Here is a 14,207-nt window from a genome sequence, read left to right on the forward strand (position 1 = left end):
AACTGCAGGACCTACCATCTACACTTTGGTGTACAGGTGCTCCCAGGGGTGGAGATGGGAATTTGGTGAAAATGAAGATGTTAGTGTCAAAAATGCAATGATGTCAAAAAAGGGTAAAATCCTGCAAATTGCTAAAGTTCTGAAATTGCAGACCAGATTTGGTTAAAACTGAGTATGCAGGTTCCTTAACCCTATGAGTGCCAAAGTCTATTGTTGTCCCCTTTATAAAATAAATCACAGTCAATTTTCTCAGATTTTTGCCAAAAATTTTGAGAAAAAAACTGAAGCCAATGAAATGTGATGTCATTGGTCTAAAATTATAAAATCAGGAAAATTCATAAAAATTAGTAAAATATTAGACTAAAATTTGGGCGGGAAATAAATTACAGCGCTCAAAGGGTTAAGGTGACTTTAGCTAGATTTTTTTCAAATCATGGTTGAATTTTCATATTTGTATTTTTAGGGTGATTTTTTTCATTTTTGGTCAAAAAATAATTTTTCTCCGAAACTGTTCGTCAGATTGCTTTGAAACTTTGTATGCATGATCCTAGGTTGACCTCTGTCAGATTTAGGCAAATTGTGGTGAAATTTTCATATTTGTATTTTTAAGCAATATTTTTCCTTTTTTTTGTCAAAAAATTATCTTCTCCAAAACCGTTAGTCTATTGCTTTGAAACTTTGTATGCATGTTCCTAGAGGCAACCGTAGTTAAGCATCTTCAAACTGTGGGGGAAACTTTCATATTTGTATTTTCTGGTCAATTTTTCTCATTTTATGTCCAAAAACCATCTTCTCTAAAATGGCTTATTCCATTGCTTTGAAACTATGTATGTAACAAGGTGTGTGTGTGTCAAGTGCAAAAGTTACCAACCATACTAGTCCTTTGCCTTAGTATTTGACAGATGGTGCACAAAAATGTATTCAAATGCATGTGACATTGTGAATACATTTACATGACAAGCGAAGGCCTATAGATTATAGAAGCTTTTAAATATGGTATGTACACTGCCGCATCTAACAAAGTACGAGCAAAGTGTTATTGACATTATTTTTAATCACATTAGATCAGCATTGTGTGTGTTTGAGTGTGTGTATTATATATATATATATATATATATATATATATATATATATATATATATATATATATATATATCATACAAATTACTTCAAGTACAAAGTAATAATATCTGTAACTTAAGTTTCATGCATCCTGCAATCATCAGACAGATCTGATGATTGCAGGATGCATGAAACTTACTTTGTACTTGAAGTAATTTGTCTTATTTTATAACACTCAGCTTTAGCATCTGGCACTGTAATTTCCCACAAGGTCATTGTATACTCAATATATATATTTATCACATGAACTGGCCTGTATCTCCACCTGTGTGACGTACACCAGCACAGATAAGAAATCCATATTACCCCTGTTGTACGTCATCAACCGGAACTTTTTTCCTGCAATGGTACCGTTCGTACATGCATGTCCTGACACAGACCGATTTGTCGTGATCGATGCCGCGCTCTTATGGCATTTTGACAAAAAGGTGACCCGATAAATCCAGATATGGAAACATAGAAGGCATGTCCAACAAAATTTCGAGTCGCTAAAGCTTTAGCTATTCCCAAGAATTGAATGAGGATACCGTCGATCGTTTTAATGGCTCAGTAACGTCACGGCTCCAGTAGTAAGGCTCAATGTGGATGTCGTCATACCTGGCGATCGCCAAGCGTCGTCGTATCTGGCGATCCCAGTTAGCAATAAACCCGAAAGACACACCTCAACGAAAGTTCAACTTAATAAATGAGTACCGTATAATCTTCGGGAAAGCAACATAGAACGCACAAGCATAAAGTAATTCGACGAACAACGATAAATTTCCTTCATCACACAAATTATTCCGTTTTTTCTCGATCGGAATCAAACTTGCAGCGTAAGGCTGTAGTGAAGACATAAGCTGTCGACCTGTAGCCTTAACTCGCTGTAGTGCAGCGCTGTAGATTCCGATGTATTTCAAAAGTTGACTCGGACAACACCCACAACAGAACAGAGTTCCCGTCAAGTAACAAAATTGGGATGTACCTATGGGCAATATATGTGTCACAGCAAACATCAAAGTCCGTAGACGAAAACGTTGCCGACCAAGATGGCCACCGGTGGAGACTGGTCACGGCAGTGCCCTCTACAAGCGTACACTTTGTGTGTCATCGATCTGAATCTTTCGGGATCGCCAAGGTCGTAAACTTGTGATATTTTAAAAGCCACAGCATCTCTAAGAATGATAACTACTGTTTCGATCGTGTCGTTGCATTAACTTCATAAATACAACTGTAAATATTCTAAATAACTCAAAAAACTATGGTTATCCGTTGCTAACGTGGTGAAAGCTATGTCCGCCGATGGCAGACTTGCCTTGGCAGTGATTGACACACGCACGTGACCGAATGCTTATGTCTGATCGGTGGAGATACTATTCGATATAGAAAAATTTCAGCTTAATCGGATTTATGAATGAAAGCATACATGTACCTGTAAACATTTGCACATCTCCTGGGTGAAGGGCCGCTTTACTCATTAAATGAAAGTAATCCGCATAAATAAATCACAAAATTGCGATAAAAATCATGCAGTTTGTTGCAATAATTTTGATCCATCCACATCAAAGAAAAAGAAGAAGACTGTTCATGTGGTAAATATATAATCCCAGGGAATTTTTCTCTGTTTGACGTCATCGTATACGAGTGTTTTTCGTGGAGCCGTACAACTTTGAGCCGAATATATAAATATATATATATATATATATATATATATATATATATATATATATATATATATATATATATATATATATATATATATATATATATATATATATATATTATAAGAGAGAGAGAGCGAGAGAGAGAGAGAGAGAGAGAGAGAGAGAGAGAGAGAGAGAGAGAATGTGTACATGTGTGTACCTGTAGTATATACATGTGTGTGTGTGTATATGTGTGTGTGTGTAGTGTCATGTGTATGCTGTATACACTTTACAGGTGTACTGGTATTTAAATATATACCTAACATAAAGACATGTGTATGTCAAGTGGTTTGTATCATTGAGATATTAATGTGATAGATAGAGTGATGTGGGTTAAACATAACAGGTGGCAAATTTTGAGATATTCAGTGTATTTTTTAAGGTAAGTGATTAATTTAGTATGTGCATATGTTTGATACCCATGATCGATTTCAAAATTTTTTTTAGAGTCAACTGTTTTGTTCATTCTATATAGTTTTCTTTTTTGGCTATATATTATGTCAAAACTTTATTTTTGCTTTCTCTACCATAAATAAATGGCAGCCATTTTCCCTTGAATTTAGGATATGCTAGTAGCAGAGATACATGTGAAGTAGGCAAGCCATTTGATTATGACAGGCATCTTTTTAAAGCTTTTGACTTAGGTGAATGTATGTACCTGAACAAGTAACAAATTAATCCGATTGGGCTTCTAACCTAGTCTTGGTACCCTGTCGTTATTGTCAAGGGGACAGCAGCTGTTTGAAACGTATTTTCGTCAGGTATCAACAACAGTTGTTCATACTATTCCACATGCATTTACATTGACCCATGTCAGCCATCCTTGCAACACAAAGAGCGTATGTTGATTGTTCTGGAATATACAGCAGTTGAAGGAAATTTTTTTTCTTAACTTTATATTACCCATTGCATGCTCACAAGCTTGACACATTCTAGAGATGAAGAATGGTTTCTGCTCTCTTTGCGGGTTTGTTAAGGGCACCCAGGTAACAATGGTGAATGCATCCTATAGCAAGGATAGGCTGGTGGAAGACAAATTTCCACTCATCTGAGGTTTTACTAAAGTTACCTTGGTCCATTTAACATGCACTTGAGTATAATGTGTCCATTCCATACAAGTTAACTGAACGGTAATATATTACTAATATGTTGGAATCAATCAGAGACAAGTTGATATCTTACATGCAAAGATAAGGGCAAGCTCAGTGAGTGACTCCCTGGAAGCAAATTGATTTTTCTTATAAAATTTTCAAAGCAAAAGAGAGATAAGTGAACATGTAAGCCAAAAACAAAGTGTGCATGTTTTACATGTGTAAATGATGCATGTGGTTTTGGTACTCAGTGCTGGCTTTTTAGAAACTTGAATAATGAATCCCTCTCAAAGTTTTCCACTCACTGACAGTGGATGGGATTTTCTAAAGAGTATTAGTAGATTTTTCCATTCACAGCCTACTGAGCTATGAAATACTTATTATCTGTTGAAAATATAACTTGTATATCTCCAGCACTAAGTAAAGTAAAGTAAAAGTAAAATTTATATAGCACCGTATATCCAGAGAAAAAAATGATCAGAGCTGAAAAAATTAATAAGTTAGTGTTGCCGGGTTGTGTATGCTTTTTTGAAGAGATGTTTTCAGTTTCTTTTGAAAGATGGGAAGTGACCAGGCTCTCTTTAATGTCAGGTGGTAGGGAATTCCAGAGCTTTGGCACAGCATTTATGAAGGCATGTCTCCTATATCTAGGAGTAATAGCTGTGATATGGAGCGTAGGTTACGTGTGGGTTTGTACTGTTGTAAAAGTGTGGATATGTAAGCTGGAGATATTATGTAGTGCTTTAAAGACAGTGGTAAGTAGTTAGAATTCAATTCTCTGTGGAATGGGTAGGCAGTGATATTGTTGAGAGCTGGTGATGAGACAAGCTGATCTGTTCTGTATGTGGTGTAGTTTATTTATGCTATTTATTGATATGCCATATAAAAGACCGTTACACTAGCCCAGTTTGGATGTGACAAATAAGATGCAAGAAATACATATGATATTTCATTGTGCGTGTTTTCATGTTTCACATTAGTTAAGTCTTACACATAAGTTTTAGGAAATAACTCTTTTTAGCTGAATTTACGTAGTCAACCAGCAAAACTGTTGTAGAAGTCAATTCATATGCAACACTGCACATTAAAACTCCCAGAGTTGCAGTCAGTCATTATACTGTAACATCGAACTAGCTCCAGTCACTTGCCACAGGATAAGGGAAATCATCACACAGTGACTCAGAGAGTAAATATAGTGTAACAAAATTTAATTACTGCATTCTAACCTTAATAAGTGTAGAAACATTTTCATATTTGATCATAAATATTAAATTTACAATCAACTAGTTCTGTTGATAGGTAATTTTAGTTGAAAAGTAAACTGGAACTTCTGGCAAGTTTGGATAGTATCTGTGAGCTTACTCTTTTGGTTGTAAAGCACAGATTATTTAGTCACAACCTTATACAAAGAATCAAGAGATGTCTGCCATCTGTAAGTTACCACAAAAAGCAATCAGAATGTATTGAAATATGGATGTTTGCAAACGCAGCCCTGTTTATTACATAACAGAAGGTATTTTCTCTTTTATATCAGCAGTCAGAAGCTTTCAAGTACTGTGTTGATATTCTGTAGTCAGGTGACTTTCTAAAAATAGTGCTTGCTTTTATGTGATTACATTGAAAGCCAACATTTTTTTTAATTTCAATTTAGTTTTAATAGCTTTTTAATAGCTTTTTTAAATGGTAAATGTGACAGACACCAGGATCATCACGTTGCGCAACTCCTCACAAGTGGGACAGCCGCATAGCTGTTTTATAAAATGACACCAAATATGCCCTGCTAAGCAACACTATCAAGGGTAGTAATGTCACTGTCTGGTAAGTATAAAAACACCCGAATACAATCATGTTTCAACTGTAAAGATAATGGAACCCAGTATTCTTTTGCCTGTTGTGCAAAATGACATTAAACTGGTCCAATAATCATTTTCATTCAAGGTAATACATTACCAGGTCCATGGGACATTTGAGATTTACAAATTTAAGTAGGACCATCCTGAACCACTGATAGTTAGTGGTGGTACCAGGTGTCCGGAATGGGTAAGCGTACCCTGCTAGCATGCTACATCCGTCAGGATTGGTCCCAAAATTGTCTAAATATTGTATGAAGTGATACAGTATATGAATCACTGTTATAAGTCAAAGCCGGGAATGCTGTCGCTAATCATTTGAGTGACCGAGGTGTCATATTTGGCCACAATGTCATCATATCGACCGTAGAACTTTTTGAAAGTCCTCACGAGTCTTTTGGATGTATATCCCTGTCTCACTAGTTTTGATACTAATAAGCTGTATCTCATTTGAAAATCCGCGTAGGAATCACAAGCCCTACAATATCTGAGAAGTTGAGACACATACACACCATAAGCAGGTGCAGATGGAATATTACTTGATAAGTGGGGATAATTTATGATTTCAAAATCGAAATCATCCCTTTTGTCATACAGCTTAGTGTGTAGCCCATTAGTACCCACTTGCAGGAACAGATCAAGATATGTACCATGTACTGTAAGCTGTTAAATTTGTTTAAGCATACTCATACAAAGTAAATATTCATGTACAGGTGCAAAAAATGCTGTATGAAGTTGCTTAATAGTGCAAACCAATGTATTTGTATCACTTTGGGTTACTATTCTGTTTTGATCTAGCAAATTAGTTTTTAATATTATGCATGCCCACATAGGTAGTAGTCAATGGCATGTTCAGAGATATTTAGCTGTGATGACTTCCTGAAAAATAATATGTACAATGTAACATAAAATCCAAGAATTTGGAGCGTACATTTTTTACTATGGAAATGCTGGAAACACTGCTGTTAAATATTTGCAGAATTCACTAGCTCCTTTGCACATGGCTATCAATTGCAGCTACAGCATTTTTCTTTGATACTGTGGCCCTCCAGTGCTTCATCCATGATCCAGGGTAAAAGGCAAGGGAGAAACTACCATCACTGTCCCCTGACCATACTTCCTTAGGAGATGTGAAATTCAAATGAGGATCTGCAATCAACAACCTTTTCTCAGTATGAAATTCACATATAAAGCTTTGTAAATTACAACAAACCAATTTTTTTCTGATATAAGGTGGGATGGAAGCCTTCAAAATATTCAATAAATTACATTAAATTTTATATTGATTAGGGGTGACATCACTTGAAGGATACTTCATAAAGTAACAAAATTACAACTTTTGTTACAGTTATTTTGGATGAAGAAATAAAAAGAGGAGTTTTTAATGTAGCCATCTGTGGATACCTATATTGAATTAAATAATCTTTGCATTGATAAGGATATCACATGATATTGTATCGCTGTGTTTCCGTTTTATAATGAATTTGCTTTCTGTATTTGACAGGTGGTGCATAGCTTTAAGCCACCAAATCACACAAATTGCTCAATTGCATGTGCAGCCTAAATGAAGCTCTCTATACGTAGTGCACAATAACTTTCCTATGTGACTGGCTACAATGCTAGAATAAAAAACAAAAAGCATGGACTGTCAAATGTACATTCTCTGTTCAAATGCCATATTTCACGATCCCTTTAGGTCCTCAGAGTTTTCAATTTTTGTTCTATACAGACTAATTATATACATGTAGCAAATGTAATTAGTTGTGACTGTACAGACAAAGTCTTGGGGGACTTATGGATTGGGCACCGTGCATGCATGCGTACCGGTATGTCCATCCACGCAGATATCTCAGACATGCCAAGGCTGATTTCTTTAAAGTTGGTATAAGGATAATACACTCTGGCATACATACCAATATGCGCAATTGATTTTGTTATATAATCCAATATGGCCATCTGATAGCCTTTTTGTTTCACATTCTTCATATCTGAAGGCATTATGTACCTGGACCGATTTCATTCAGAGTTGACACAAGGACAGCACACGATGACTTAAACATGCATGCCAAGTTATTATTGGATATGATACAATATGGTCGCCACAGGGCCACTTGTTATGAATATTTCATGTCAAAATGTATTACTCTGGCATACTTTGCTGATTTGATTCTTTGAAACTTGGCACAAGGAAAATACACTATGGCTTACATACATGTATGCATGAGAAAAAATGTTGTGATACAAGCCAGTATGATAGGGAAATTGTTGGAATTCAATGACAAAAATTCCTGAATCTGTACACAATCTGAATGTATCTGTTTGAGTTTATTTTTGACGTAGTGGACCATCTAGCAAACATGCCATGGAAGAAATCCAAACACAGATTAAGGTAGAATGCACCTCAGGGACAGATATATTTGGACTCTCAAAATTTGTCAATTCTTTTCTGATTTTGGTTCTTTTTAAAGCTCTTGGTGTAAGAAAATTTTTCACCATTTTAGTTTCTCGAGAATTGGAAATATTATTTTTCTCGTCAGAGTTAACACAGGGATTGCAGCCATCTTGATTCTCAAATATCGATAATTCTCCGGTAATTTGTTTCTCTATTACCTAATATGTTCGGTGACCCCTGGCTTTTGTTCTTGATTTTGAAAGAGAATGGTTGAAATATTTTTTGAAGAAAGTTTGAGCAAAAGTTTTTTCTTTCGAGGCACATACAACCTTAAAGCTGCAAGCAGCGTTGGTGGGCCCAAGTGGTTGCCATGGTTTCAAGTACTTACACTGATGATACTTTGTGCAAAATTTGATTTTAATATGGTCTTTTGATTCTTGTAAAGAAGAATTTTGAACATCATCTCATGGTTATTGTAGGTTTTGCTGATAATTGTCGGTTTTTCACAAAAACCAATATGGCCACCAAACCATGTGACTGATGGAAATGCCTTCGCAAACTTAATAGTGGTTTTAGTGAAAAACGTAAGATTATCCGCGAAACCTACAATAACCAAAATTGATTTTCTTCACAGCAAAACAGAATTTTTAAAAGAAAGTTAACATTGGTATTGTTGAAATATTTTCTCATTGGATAGCGCATATTTGAGGCAGAGAATTCTGATTTAAAAATAGTTTTTCGCTTGAATTGTGTAGAAAGCAGGTGTCTCATCTTGAAAAAATGCCTTCGTGTGGCCACTTGACACTGGGTTTCCCTGGGTAAGCAGAGGGTTCATGTTGTCAGCTATTGGATTTCCCCATCCACCACAGGTTTTTAGATTGATTTCCATTTCCCACTCCTATTTATATTGTACCCCTGAAGAAGTTTTGTATTGAATTTCAAAGCTTGTGATGAATGAGAAAACAGTTTGATCAAATATGAGAAAAGTAGTTAATTAAAATTTGTATTTGCAAAATTTCATCATCTTTTAAATAAAACTAAATGAGGTCATCCCTGGAAAATTACATATTAAATTTGATTACCATTGGACATACATTTTCAGAGAAAAAACAATTTTGAAGAAAGCTGAGTAAAAACTAAGAAAAAAATTCTTAACAAATATGCACTTTTATGCCAATTTTATTAAAACTCAATGAGGGTATCCCTAAATAGCTGCATATTGGGTTTCAAAGCCATAAGACTGGTGGTAGCGTTACATGTAACTGTAAAGAAAGCCAAACTCTGACCAAATATGAAAAAGTAACCCCCAAAATGTTTGCTTATGCAAATTTCATCACCATTTGAACAAAACTAAAAGATATCATCCCTAGGAAGTTACAAACTATACTATTGGACAAGCACTCAAGTTTCAGATGAGAATACAAAACTTGCAGATTTCATGATAATTTGGACAAACCTATACATGTATACCAAATACCAATGCTGTCTGAAGAAGATATTTCACCAAAAATCGCAAAAATGGCGGTTTTGTATTTCATCATTATTTGGACAAATCTGATGTAAGTCACCTTGATAGCAAATATAAAAGGAAACTGGACTGATAGTTTTCAAGAAGAAGCTTTGATGATTGACAATAGACAACCACATATTAGATAAGTTCCACACTGCTGACACTAGAGCGAAAAACTAATTGAAACCATTTCCTTCTTTAACGGCAAGATATTTGCAAGTGCTGACAACTGACCTAGTTCAGTGTCAATGGCACTCTACTGTTTCCTTATTGAAATTGATAATTTCATGGAAAGGCAATGTTAGTTATGAAATAAAAGGGCTAAGGTGAAGCAGATATGAATAAACGACTTTTAGAACAGGCTCAGTCTAAGACTAAATAATTTATCAATCTAATCATTACAAATATGCGTTATGTACATTGGAACTTTCAACAAGGACTATTTGAATACTTCAGCACAAAGACCATTATCTTATTACATCACAATCAAATACTAATTTATCACGCTTGAAATGTCACCATACATAACACAGAATACCGTATTAGATGGTTCAGTCTATTGCTACGTTCAGACAGGTAAAAATTGAAACGCTTCTGCAACACTATTTGTGATTTGTAAACACAGGGGATTAATAGTTTGAGTCCGCTTGCGTCCATACTCACAAAATTAAGCCATTGTTTTGGTGTTTAAGACGTCTTAATGCGCCCTCTCGAGTTCAAAAGGTGTGTATGACCAAGCATACGGCATGGTAATAAGATGGCTGAAATGAACGACGTCGTACTGCTTGTCTTCTGTTTTTTTACCTGCTGCATATGCGGTCCAAACCGAGTCATCGTCGCTTTAATGATCTGAATGCAGACCAAATGCAATCGTTAACCGATTTAGCCCTTGCGTTTGATGCGTTCAGAACTGTAATAAAGGGAAAACGGCTCCACGTTTCACCTACACTATTTTTTCGTTCTCTGTGTTCATGTTTTATTTTGTGCGTTTGGCTATTGGTGTAGATATAAGCCATGGCGAGGCGTAGCCGTAATCTAGATGTCGAATGACAGTGTGATCCTTTGACGCTACGTTTCGAAACCAGTGTGGTCTCTTCCTCAGTCGCTTTTTGATATTTTCTCCCCTTGGATTTTTGTTTCACTGTTTGTGGCTTAATCATTGTCAGTGTTTTGTTCGTCCAGTAAGGAGGCTAGAATATTTATATTCGAGTCAGTTGATTGTGTTTCATTTTGTTCGGTCTTTTCTGTAAGATTGTGTACTTGTACATTTATGAGCTTGTCGCCAATGTTTGGATTTCTTTTGTATGCGATGATCAGTTTCATCGTGAATAAATTATTTAGCGTTTGATCTTTTTCTATTTCTTCCTAGTTCTTCAGGAGTGCTTGTTTGATGTCTTTTGTTTTGATATGTGGACTATGTGTGGTAGAAAATATCACTTTATTAGTGTTGTTGCTGTGTGTTTGTTTGTGATTTAAATGTGTTTCTTCGTGTTGCGTAATTTGTTTCCGCATTGATGTTCGACATTTCTTGTTGTGAATATCCTCGTTGTAGCAATTTTTCATTAAATGTTTTGACTTTGTTGTTAAAGTCCTCTTCGTTGTTACATGTCCTCATGTACCTTAATATTTCGCCTTTGATTAGGCCCTTGAAGGTTGATTTTGGATGACATGATTTTCTGTGTAAGAACTGGAATGGTTTTGTGTGCGTTCTAGTGTCTAGTATGTTTTCGTTGTTGTATCGTTGACCTTTGTAAATGCCTAGGTCAAGATATGTTATTTCGTGTGAAGAACTTTCATATGAAAATTTGAAAGAAGGATGTATCTTTTAAATTACTGTTATAAATTTGTGGAGTTCGTGATCCGTTCCAATGAAGATTAGGAAAATATCGTCTCTGAATCTACACCATAGTGATATTTTTGTTGTGTGTTCACATATGATTTCCTGTTCTAATTCGTGAAACGTGATGTCGATTGGCAATCTCGGGTGACGGTGACGATCCCATTGCGCAGCAACATGTTTGTTTGTAGAATTCGTTGTTAAATTCGAATGTGTTGTTTTTCAGAATAATGTTTAGCATAGCTAACAGGTATTCTGTTGGCGTTTCTACTGGGATTGACAGATGGCCGATTACCGAGGATCTGAGACAGTTATTCGAAGAAAGGCATCGGTATTCTGCCTTTGCCGCTCCGTTTGTTGGGGGACACCGCGACATTGCACTTTTATATGATATCCGATATTTACGGCTACTAGACTATACAGTATCGAAGTTAGATTGGCTTAGCTAGATCTATAAAGGGCTGAAATCTCCGATAAATATCGGATATTTAGCGCGATTTGACAGAATCTAGTATCGTCTAGTATAAAAGCAAGAGTCAGTCCTTGGAAGTCGGGTTTGACCAGAACTTTTAAGGTGGTGAAATCTCTGATATGTATATCGGATATTTACGCGCGATTTGACAGAATCTAGTATCGCAGGGTTTTCAGTAGAAATTTGCCCAGGCGGAGAAATGTAAATTATAGGTGAAGAAGGAAGCCGAGGTTGGAGTGGGGACGTCGTGTCGCGGCGGCGGCAGCATAACATTGGCAAGGTATCTTGAACAGCACTTTATCCAGTTTTGTTGAATGTCAGTGTAAAATAAGTTTGTATTTTAAAAACAAAAACTGATTGCAGCGTGTTCATTTCAAATTGACCGGCTACTTTCGTATTTTGGCTGGCTACTTTTCAGCACTGTTTCGCTCTCTGGCCCGGAAATTTTGGTTTTGATAATAATATTTTGATTTTTTTGATGGCCTTGCAAGCCGGAGATAATATGTCAGAAGTGCCGATGTGGCTATATCATGTAGTCTAGCAATTTACGCGGTGAACTTGTTCCTATCACTGTAGTACCGCGATCAGGGAACGTGTTGTACTGGGAATCGCTCTCGAGGTCAACCTTACTTGCCCGATCACAGGCCGAATTATTCGAAATTCCGACGTTCACATCGGGTAAAGCCGAAAATTGGACTAACGTACAATTACGTTATGCCCGCGAATAGCCGACCATTTCCGAATGAAGCCGACTTTTGTTTCGCTCAAACGCGGAAGAGAAAGTCGACGCTTGAGAGCTTTGTTTTCTGCGTAAGAGTAGGGCCTTGTCTGATGGGTTTGGTAGGTTTTTGATCAAATCTAAAGCGTCCAAAGTTACTGAGTCTCATTTTTCATACTTTGAAACGCCATGTTTGTCCATCCATGGTCAATCACGATGTCAATTTCAAGGGCGATCGACATCGCGTTTTGTAGAGGGGCCGTGGTTGTGTGCATCGCGGAAGAGAAAGTCGACGCTTGAAAACTTTGATTTTCTGCGTAAGAGTATAGGACTTTGTCTGTTGGTTTTGGGAGGTTTTAGATCAAATCTAAAATTACTTGGTCTCACTTTTCGTACTTTTGAAACGCTACGTCGATCACAGTGTCAAATTTCAGGTCGACCGATGTGTACTGTGTTACAATTGACTGCCGGTGCTTTGTACACACACGGTGTTGTACAGGCTGGCGTTCGGTGTCGTTAGTTTGAGGTTTTATCAAACATGAACACTGAAATTTAGCTCTCTTTTTCAATAATATTCAACATCACCAAAAATCCATATCAGCTCGCTGATTCGTTTTATTGTGAAATTAGTACAGTGAATTAAAATCACTGAAAATTATGTTCCTATAATTCATTGAATTGATTAAACTGTTTGATTTTACTGTATCTATACTATCGTCTAGTATCGTAGCTGGAGTCAGTCCTTGGAAGTCGGGTTTGACCAGAACTGAAAGGTGGTGAAATCTCCGATATATCGGATATTTACGCACGATTAGAATGAATCCAGTATCGTCCAGTATCGCAGCTAGAGTCAGTCCTTGGTGGTCGGGTTTGACAAGAACTGTAAGGTGGTGAAATCTCCGACATACCATAGGCCTATATCGGATATTTACTTGCGATTTGAATGAATCTAGTATCGTCTAGTATCGAAGCTAGAGTCAGTCCTTTGAAGTCGGGTTTGGCCAGAACTGTGAGGTGGTGAAATCTCCGTTATAGGCTATATCGGATATTTTACGCGCGGATTTGACAGATTATAATAATTAATATAAGTATTATATAAAAATAATAACGCGAATAATAATAGGTTCAATTTCCGTGAAATTTTCACCCTAAGGTATTTTGGGTCGAGAAGACCAAATACGATATCGATTTCACTGCCCTATGTTTCTATGGTAACCATTTTAGGGGTTGAAAATTTCAGTTTTTCTAATATCCCATGAAAAGTTACTTTGATTGTTATGAAAATAATTTAGTGGGGGAGTTTGGGTCAGGGAACACAAAAACCAGACTTATTTTAATGTTTCAAGTTGCCATGGTAACTATTTGGTGATTGAAAATGTTACTTTTTCCCTAATTCCTTTTAAAGGATTATTGATTGATGTAAAAAATTGATCATAAGGATTTTTTCTGGTTAGCAAACCAAAAAAGCACATTCATTTTAATGTGATATATTTCCATGGCAACCATTTAGGAGTAAAACTTACCAGTTTTTCT

At 36.3% G+C, this 14,207-nt stretch overlaps 2 protein-coding genes across 3 annotated transcripts in view; one reads left to right on the plus strand and one right to left on the minus strand.

Annotated features, from left to right (window-relative positions):
• LOC139131689 (lipoyl synthase, mitochondrial-like) overlaps positions 1-14,207 on the minus strand; it is a 42,111-nt gene that overhangs the window by 12,256 nt on the left and 15,648 nt on the right. The gene's annotated exons all lie outside the window — the stretch shown is intronic.
• LOC139131688 (protein starmaker-like) overlaps positions 1-14,207 on the plus strand; it is a 57,770-nt gene that overhangs the window by 862 nt on the left and 42,701 nt on the right. The gene's annotated exons all lie outside the window — the stretch shown is intronic.

Source organism: Ptychodera flava, chromosome 4 (assembly GCF_041260155.1).
Source record: "Ptychodera flava strain L36383 chromosome 4, AS_Pfla_20210202, whole genome shotgun sequence".
Classification (NCBI taxonomy): Eukaryota; Metazoa; Hemichordata; class Enteropneusta; family Ptychoderidae; genus Ptychodera; species Ptychodera flava.